The sequence below is a fragment of the Chiloscyllium plagiosum genome, chromosome 35, assembly GCF_004010195.1.
Source record: "Chiloscyllium plagiosum isolate BGI_BamShark_2017 chromosome 35, ASM401019v2, whole genome shotgun sequence".
Lineage (NCBI taxonomy): Eukaryota > Metazoa > Chordata > Chondrichthyes > Orectolobiformes > Hemiscylliidae > Chiloscyllium > Chiloscyllium plagiosum.
Window position 1 is genome coordinate 42,065,913 of NC_057744.1, and position 8,608 is coordinate 42,074,520.

The following is an 8,608-nucleotide window of genomic DNA, read 5'->3' on the forward strand; positions in this document are numbered from 1 at the left end:
TGGGGGTGACCCTTCCTCAAAGACTCCTGTGGGATGAAATCCCCGTATTGCCATTACCCTGGCAATGATAGCCTCTGTGGTAATGTCCCATGGGTTGGCAGGTTTGGGAGGTGGGGGGGGCGGTGTATATGTGTGTGCATGGGTATTAATCCCAGGTTTGACTTTGTGCTGAAATAACATTACCCTGAGTGACATAGCATCACAGGATGATGCAGCAGTGATCTGCACTACTGCTTTCCACCATTTTTTTCCCCTTCAGGTATTTTACCTAAACTTTTTTTTCAAAGCTTTTAATGAATCTTTCCTTTCAGGCCTTGTATTTTTGCCTATAATAACTCGCAGCAATAGGGAAAAACATTGAACTTGCCTCTGGTTCTATTTGCAAATACTGTAACCAGGAGACACAGTGAAAGACCTTTATAACACTGGTAACAGTTAGTGCCTATTTACCTTTCATCACTCAGAACCTCTCATTCACTTTCTCTGTGAGAACAATATCAGTTTTTCTGATTCTCACAAAACCGAAGACTCTCATGCCTAATACTATCCTGGTGAAGCTCCTGTGGACCCTTTGCTCAGGGTCTTCCTGAAGCTTAATGGCCAGAACTGGCCACTAGGTCCAGCTGGGGTCTGAGCAATGATTGAAGCAGGTTTTGGGTGGGAGTTTCACATCTTGTTCCTGACCTTTGTGACTCAGCAACTGGAGGGACAGCCACCAAGGGTGGCATGACTAAAATTATGAGAGTAGGTAAGCCAGAGAGATAAGCATAGAGATCTTGGAGGGTTGTACAGCTGAGGGAGAAAACAGAGACAGAGAGCTGCAATGCAAAGGATGAACATTTTAAAATTGAGGCAATGTTTCCACTAGGTCAGCGAGCATAGGCTGATGTATGAATGGGAATTAGGATAGGGCAGAGCTGCTTTGCTTAAGTTTACGTTAATGAAAAATGTGCAGGTTAGGTGAATTGGCCATGCTGAATTGCCCATAGTGTTAGGTATAACAGAATCATTGAGATGTACAACACACAACTTTATCCATGCCGACCAGATATCCTAAACTGATTTAGTCCCATGTGCCAGCGTTTGGTCCATCCCTCAATGCTTCCTATTCATATATCCATTCAGATGCCTTTTAAAGACTGTGATTGTACCAGCCTCCACCACTTCCTCTGGCAGCTCATTCCATAAAACCATGAAAAAGTTGCCCCTTACATCTTTCCGATCTCACCTTAAACCTGTGCTTTCTAGTTTTGGACTCCTCTACAATGGGAATAAGACCTCGGCTATTCATCCCATCCATGCCCCTCATGATTTTATAAACCTACATAAGGTCACCCGTCAGCCTCTGACACTCCAGGGAAAACAGTCCCAGCCTACTCAGTATCTCCCTGTAGCTCAAACCCTCCAATCCTGGCAACATCCTTGCAAATCTTTTCTGCATCCTCTCAATTTAACAATATCTTTTCTATATTTGGGGTTGGCATGGTGGCACAGTGGTTAGCACTGCTGCCTCACAGTGTCAGAGACCCGGGTTCAACTCCCACCTCAGGCGACTGACTGTATGGAGTTTGCACATTCTCCCCGTGTCTGCGTGGGTTTCCTCCGGGTTCTCCGGTTTCCTCCCACAGTCCAAAAATGTGCAGGTTAGGTGAATTGGCCATGCTGAATTGCCCGTAGTGTTAGGTGAAAGGGTAAATGTAGGGAAATGGGTCTGGGTGGGTTGCGCTTTGGCAGGTCGGTGTGGACTTGTTGGGCCAAAGGGCCTGTTTCCACACTGTAAGTAATCTAATCTAATTAGGGAAACCAGAATTGAATGTAGTATTCTAAAATGATTTGGCAAGAGCTTTCAAAAGTTGCTTGAAGGCAGATATTTGCAGGTAAAGGGACAAATGGAAAGTGGGAAGCCTTCAAAGATGAGATGACGAGTCCAGAGACAGTATGTCCCTGATAGGGTGAAGGGGAAGACGGGTAGGTGTAGATAATGCTGGATGACTGAAATTGAGGTTCTGGTCAAGATAAAGGAGGAAGCATATGTCAGGTTAGACAGCAGGGATCGAGTGAAAGCTCAAAGGAGTAGAAGGGCAGTAGGAGTATACTTAAGGGGAAATCAGGAGGGCAAAAAGGGGCATGACATAGCTTTGGCGAATAGGGTTATGGAGAATCCAAAGGGTTTCTACAAATACATTAGGGAGAAAAGAGTAACTAGGGAGAGAATAGAGCCCCCTCAAAGATCAGCAAGGCCACCAATGTGGGCAACCACAGGAAATGTGGGAGATACTAAACAAGTATTTTGCATCAGTGTTTACTGTGAAGAAGGATATGGAAGCTAGAGAATTTGGGGAAATAAATAGTGATTAGATTAGATTACTTACAGTGTGGAAACAGGCCCTTCGGCCCAACAAGTCCACACCGACCCGCCAAAGCGTAACCCACCCATACCGCTACATTTACCCCTTTACCTAACACTACGGGCAATTTAGCATGGCCAATTCACCTGACTTGCAGATCTTTGGACTGTGGGAGGAAACCGGAGCCCCCGGAGGAAACCCACGCAGACACGGGGAGAACGTGCAAACTCCACACAGTCAGTCGCCTGAGTCGGGAATTGAACCCGGGTCTCTGGCGCTGCGAGGCAGCAGTGCTAACCACTGTGCCACCGTGCCGCCCACAAATATCCAAAGTACAGAGGAGGAGGTGCTGGATGTCTGAAAATGCATAAAGGTGATAAATCCCCAGTACCAGATCAGGTGTACCTTAGAACTTTGTAGGAAGTTAGTGAAGTGATTACTGGGCCCCTTGATGAGATAGTTGCATCATTGATAGTCACGGGGGAGGTGCCAGAAGACTGGAGGTTGGCTGATGTGGTGCCACTATTTAAGATTGGTGGTAAATAAAAGCCAGGGAACTATAGACCATGAGCCTGATATTGGTGGTGGACAAGTTGTTGGAGGATATTCTGAGGGATAGGATTTGCATGTAGTTGCATGTATTTTTGAAGTTTTTTGAAGAAATGGCAAGGATTGATGAACGCTGAACATTGTCTATATGGACTTCAGGAAGGCATTCAACATTCCATATCGTAGATTAGTTAACAAGATTAGATCACATGGAATACAGGGAGAACTAGCCATTTGGATACAAAATTGACAAGAAGGTAGGAAACAGAGGGTGGTGGTGGAGGATTGCTTTTCAGACTGGAGGCCTGTGACCTGTGGTATGCCACAGAGATCCGTGCTGGGTCCACTGCTTTTCGTCATTTATATAAATGATCTAGATGTGAACATAGGAGGTACAGTTAGTAAGTTTGCAGATGACACCAAAATTGGTGGTGTAGTGGACAGCAGAGAAGGTTACCTCAGATTACAACAGGACCTTGATCAGATGGGCCAAGGAGTAGCAGATAGAGTTTAATTTTGATAAATGTGAAGTGCTGCATTTTGGAAAGGCAAATCAGGGCAGGATATATACACTTAATGGTTCGGGTTTTTTTCTTTTATTGGTCAGAGCATTGAGACTAGGGGTTGGGAGGCCATGTTGCGGCTATACAGGACATTGGTTAGGCCAGGTTTGGAATACTGCATTCAGTTCTGGTCTCCCTGCTATAGGCAGAACGTTGTTAATCTTGAAAGGGTTCAGAAAAGATTTACAAGGATGTCGAGAAGGTTGTAGGGAGCTGTAGGGAGAGGCTGAATAGGCCGGGGCTATTTTTTCTGGTCTGGAGAGTGGGAGGCTGAGGGGTGTCCTTATAGAGGTTTATAAAATCATGAGGGGCATGGATAGGGTGAATAGTCAAGATCTTTGCCCGAGAGTAGGGGAGTCCAAAATTAGAGGACCATAGATTTAAGAGGAACCTGAGGAGCAACATTTTCACTCCTCTACTCAATGCACTGACCAATAAAGGCAAGTGTACCAAACATCTTCTTTCCTAACTGTCTACCTGTGACTCTACCCTCAAGGAACTATGAACCTGCCCCACCGCTCCCTCCCCCCCTGCCAAGATCTCTTTGTTCAGCAACACTCCTTTGGACCCTACCATTATGTATAAGTCCTGCCCTGGTTTGCCTTACAGAAAGTCAACACCTAGCATTTATCTAAATGAGACTTCACCTGCCACTCCTCAACTCATTGCCCATCCGATCAAGGTCCCGTTCTACTCTTGAGATAACCTTCCTCACCGTCCACTACAACACCAATTTTGGTGTCATCTGCAAATGTACTAATTCTTACTTACTTAACTTATTACTTATAACTTATTTATTCCTCCTGCATTCACTTGCAGAGGTAAGGATGAGGTTTTTGCCTGAGGAACAGTTTTTCAAACTGTGGCCGGATGGTCTGCTCAAAATGGCGGATTTACGAAAACCGGACAATTAATAAAGCATGCTGGGAAATTGAACCAAGCACTGGACAGAAGTACCTGTGCTAAAACCAACTAAATAAATAAGCTATGGAGCCAAACAGCCTGCAGCACAATATACAATTGACCCAGCTCATTCCCAGGACAATAGAAAACATTAAGTTGTTTTCCAGAACAAAAGGGCACCTGAATGAGCCTTATTTGGGAAAGGCTACCTGACCTACGTGCCCCTAGCCTTCAGAAATGGAGGCACAAGGACCACCCCACTGGCCCTATCACTCAGGGTGATCAAGACCTGATCAATCCATTGGTAGGAATCAAAGACTCACCCAAAGGGGCGTGAAAGCTTCCAAGTATAAGAATCACTGCAACACCACCCTCGGGAGTGGAGACTTGTGACCACCAACCGAGATGAGAACTCGATGCTGGGACCGCCAGAAGAATAAGATCAGACGGTGCCAGGCACAACAAATTGGAGACTCTAGTGGGACCTGATAAGAAGTGACTTTGTTGCTCTGAAATTAAACCCCACAGAACCTAATATTCCCTAAAATTTTGTTTGAGCCTGAATTAAGAAAACAAAGTCCCACGTGACGGCCAGGAATTCAAGCAAATCAAAGGGAATAGAAAGGTCTACATGGGAATGTTCTTTAAAGAATAAAGCCAACAGATGTTTACTCTTGATCACGCAAATGGCTGTTTCTTTGTCTGTGTACGTGTGTGTGTGTGTGGTGGGAGGCAGATTCTTGGTGGGATAGGTAAGGTAAAACACCAAATGTCAGTACAGACCTGGTGAGATTAGGACCGGAACATAGTGAAAGCCATACCCTCAGTCTGATCCACAAACAGAGAAAGAAGAGAAAATGCTTCCTTTCCGAACATCCAGCCAAGGTCTAGTGTGGAGGAATGACAGAAGAGGAGGCAATTCTTATCAAAAGAACCCAGCTCCTCCATACACAGCTGGGGGGGGAAGAGATGGGGGGTGGGGGGCAGCCAGCACGGTACCACTACTGCTGGCACACAGGGCACTATGCTCAATAATGTGGAACCCAGGCATGATTGGACTCATAGCCACAGTGACCACCGACTACAGTGGGACCAAGGGATGATAGAGGGGCGTCACTAATTCCTGTTAGAAGGCTCCACTCGGTAGGGACCGGTCCATGCTGTGGATACTAGCCAACCAATGTACCCCCTACCTCCAACCCACAAGGCATCCGTATTACAATATCAGGCTTCTGCTCCTCAGTGTGGGTCTGCAACACAAAATGGGATACTGTAGGTAGAGCACTAGTCAATGGCAAGGTAGGAGGTCACCCCACAGAATTTCTTTGGGATACCAGAGGTTCCCACACAACCCTGATCACCTTGAGATTTAATAATCCAGCCTGGCAGATCCCAGGGACTATTGCTTTAAGCAGATTTACTGGCCATATACATGAGGAATACATTACTGAACCTATAGGATTTAAACTCGGAGGCATTACATGCCACCACCCTGCTATCACAGTCGACCTGCCCCAAGCCGCAGTCTGAAAACGCCCGATCTGGTTTGATTTCGGAAGCTAAGCAGACTCAGGCCTAGTTAGTACTTGGACGGGAGACCACCTGGGAATACCAGGTGTAGTTGACTTTGGGCGGCACGGTGGCACAGTGGTGAGCACTACTGCCTCACAACGCCAGGGATCTGGGTTCAATTCCCGCCTCAGGAGACTCTCTGTGTGGAGTTTGCACATTCGCCCCGTGTCTGTGTGGGTTTCCTCCGGGTGCTCCGGTTTCCTCCCACAGTCCAAAGGTGTGCAGGTTAGGTGAATTGGCCATACTAAATTGCCCATAGTGTTAGGTGAAGGGGTAAATATAGGGGAATGGGTCTGGGTGGGTTGCGCTTCGGCGGGTCAGTGTGGACTTGTTGGGCCGAAGGACCTGTTTCCACACTGTAAGTACTCTAATCTAACACATCCTTCAGGCCGATTACATGACTGAGCGTAAGCTTGCTGTTGATCCTGTAAATTCTTGCATATGGCAGATGTCTCAGCTTAGCAATGCCTCACCCATCATTTCAACAGGAAGTTATGCTAATCGAATCAGCACAATGGGGGAGTTTTGGTTCAATGCCCTAACAATGACCAAGGATCTGCCTATGAGATGGGTGATTGTCAAACACAAGGAGGTATTCGCCCAGCACAAACATGACTGTATCCCAGGAGAGCGGATAATCAAGGGGCCAGACTCGAAACCTCAAAGATAATACGGTTTCCCCAGACAGGCAGAGGGAGAGGTAACCAAGGTGACTGAAGGTCCTTTAGAGCAAGAAGTGCGGTGACCTGTAGCCTCCACTAATAATACTCCAGTTTGGCTGGTCATGGCGTTTAACCATTGACTATCGGAAGCTTAATAAAGTCACACTGCTCACTGCATCAACAGTAGCCACTAGCCCAGCTATAATAATGAAGCAAGCCCCACAAGCGAAATACTTGACAGTTTATGTCCCTACCCTTAAATCAGTCCTGTCAATACAAATTCACATTTACGTCCCTGGAACAGCAGTACACCTGGACTTGCTGCTGCACGGGTTCCATAACTTACCCTCAATTTTTCATAGACGGTTAGCAAACGGATGTGAGACGTTTTCCCGGCTTGACTGCCTTATCCAATATGTAGATGACCTACTCCTACAAACCGAAACAAAGGAGGAATACATTCAATGCCTGGGTGAATTACTTAACCTTTTACACATGCTAGGTTGTAAAATAAACACAAAAAAGGTGTAGATTCGACAGCCTAGGGATAAATACTTGGGAAAAAGTGAGGACTGCAGATGCTGGAGATCAGAGTCAAAAAGTGTGGTGCTGGAAAAGCACAGCAGGTCAGGCAGCATTCGAGGAGCAGGAGAGTTGATGTTTTGGGAAAAGCCCTTCACCATGGACATCCAATCCCTATACATATCCATCTACCACAGCAAAGGCCTCCAAGCCCTCCATTTCTTCATCGACCTCCAGTACCCTTCAACCAACACGCTCAATTGATTGATGGAACTGGTCCTCACCCTCAACAACTTCTCCTTCGTTCCTCCCACTTCCTTCAGACCAAAGGGGTAGCTGTGGGACCCGCATGAGGCCCAGCTCTGCCTGTCTCTTTGTCGAGTATGTGGAACAGTCCATCTTCCGGAGTTATATCAGCACCATTCCCCACCTTTTCCTCCGCTACATCGATGACTGTATCAGTACGACCTCGTGCTCACACGAGGAGGTTGAACAGTCCATCAACTTCACCAATACCTTTCAACCCGACCTTAAATTCACCTGGACCATCTCAGACACCTCCCCCCCTTCCAGGACCTCTCTGTCTCCATCTCAATGGCCGACTCAATACAGATACCTATTTCAAACCCACCGACTCCTACAACTACCTGGACTACACCTCTTCCCACCCAGCCCCTCCTGTAAAAACATGATTCCTTACTCCCAATTCCTCCGCCTCCACCATATCTGCTCCCTCCGAGGAGGAGCAATTCCACTCCAGGACACCCCGAATGGCCTCCTATTTCAGGGACTGCAATTTCCCCTTGCACGTGATCAACCATGCCGTGAGCTTTCTGCACCTCCGCCCTTGAAACCCACCCCTCCAACTGCAACAAGGATAGAACGCCCCCCGATCCTCACCTTCCAGCCCACCAATCTCCAACACATCATCCTCCCTCCACCATTTCCGCCACCTACAGTCAGACCCCACCACCATATATTTCCCTCCCAACTCTTGTCTGCATTCTACACAGATGATTCCCTCCGCAACTCCCTCATTAGGTCCATGCCCCCCACCAACCCTCCCTCCCCTCCCGGCACCTACCCTGCCACTGCGGGAAGTGTAAAACCTGTGCCCACACCTCCCCTCTCACCTCATCTCAGGCGCCAAAGGATCCTTCCACATCCAACAGAGTATTTCCTGCACCGTCCATACATGGTATCTACTGTGTCCGTTGTTCTCGATGTGGTCTCCTCTACCTTGGGGAGACAAGACGCCAACCTGCGGAACATTTCAGAGAACATCTCTGGGACAATACGCACCAACCAACCAGTCCTGAGGCCGACCACTTCAATTCCCCCTCCCACTCCGTCAAGGACATGCAAGTGCTGGGCTGCCTCCAACGCCAGATCCAAGCCACCCGATGCCTGGTGGAAGTCCCTCTTTGGGACCCTCCAGCCACACAACATCAACATCAACCAGTTTCCTAATCACCCCTCCCCCCACCTC

General features: G+C 47.5%; 1 long non-coding RNA gene across 1 annotated transcript in view; it reads right to left on the reverse strand.

The window, feature by feature from the left end:
- LOC122540780 overlaps positions 1–8,366 on the reverse strand; it is a 28,126-nt gene extending 19,760 nt beyond the window's left edge. The window contains exons 1-2 of the long non-coding RNA XR_006309407.1: positions 8,253–8,366; positions 6,944–7,029 (exon numbers count right to left, since the gene is read on the reverse strand). This is a non-coding gene — a long non-coding RNA (uncharacterized LOC122540780). The remainder of the gene's footprint in view (positions 1–6,943; positions 7,030–8,252) is intronic.
- Between the last annotated feature and the right edge of the window lie 242 nt (positions 8,367–8,608).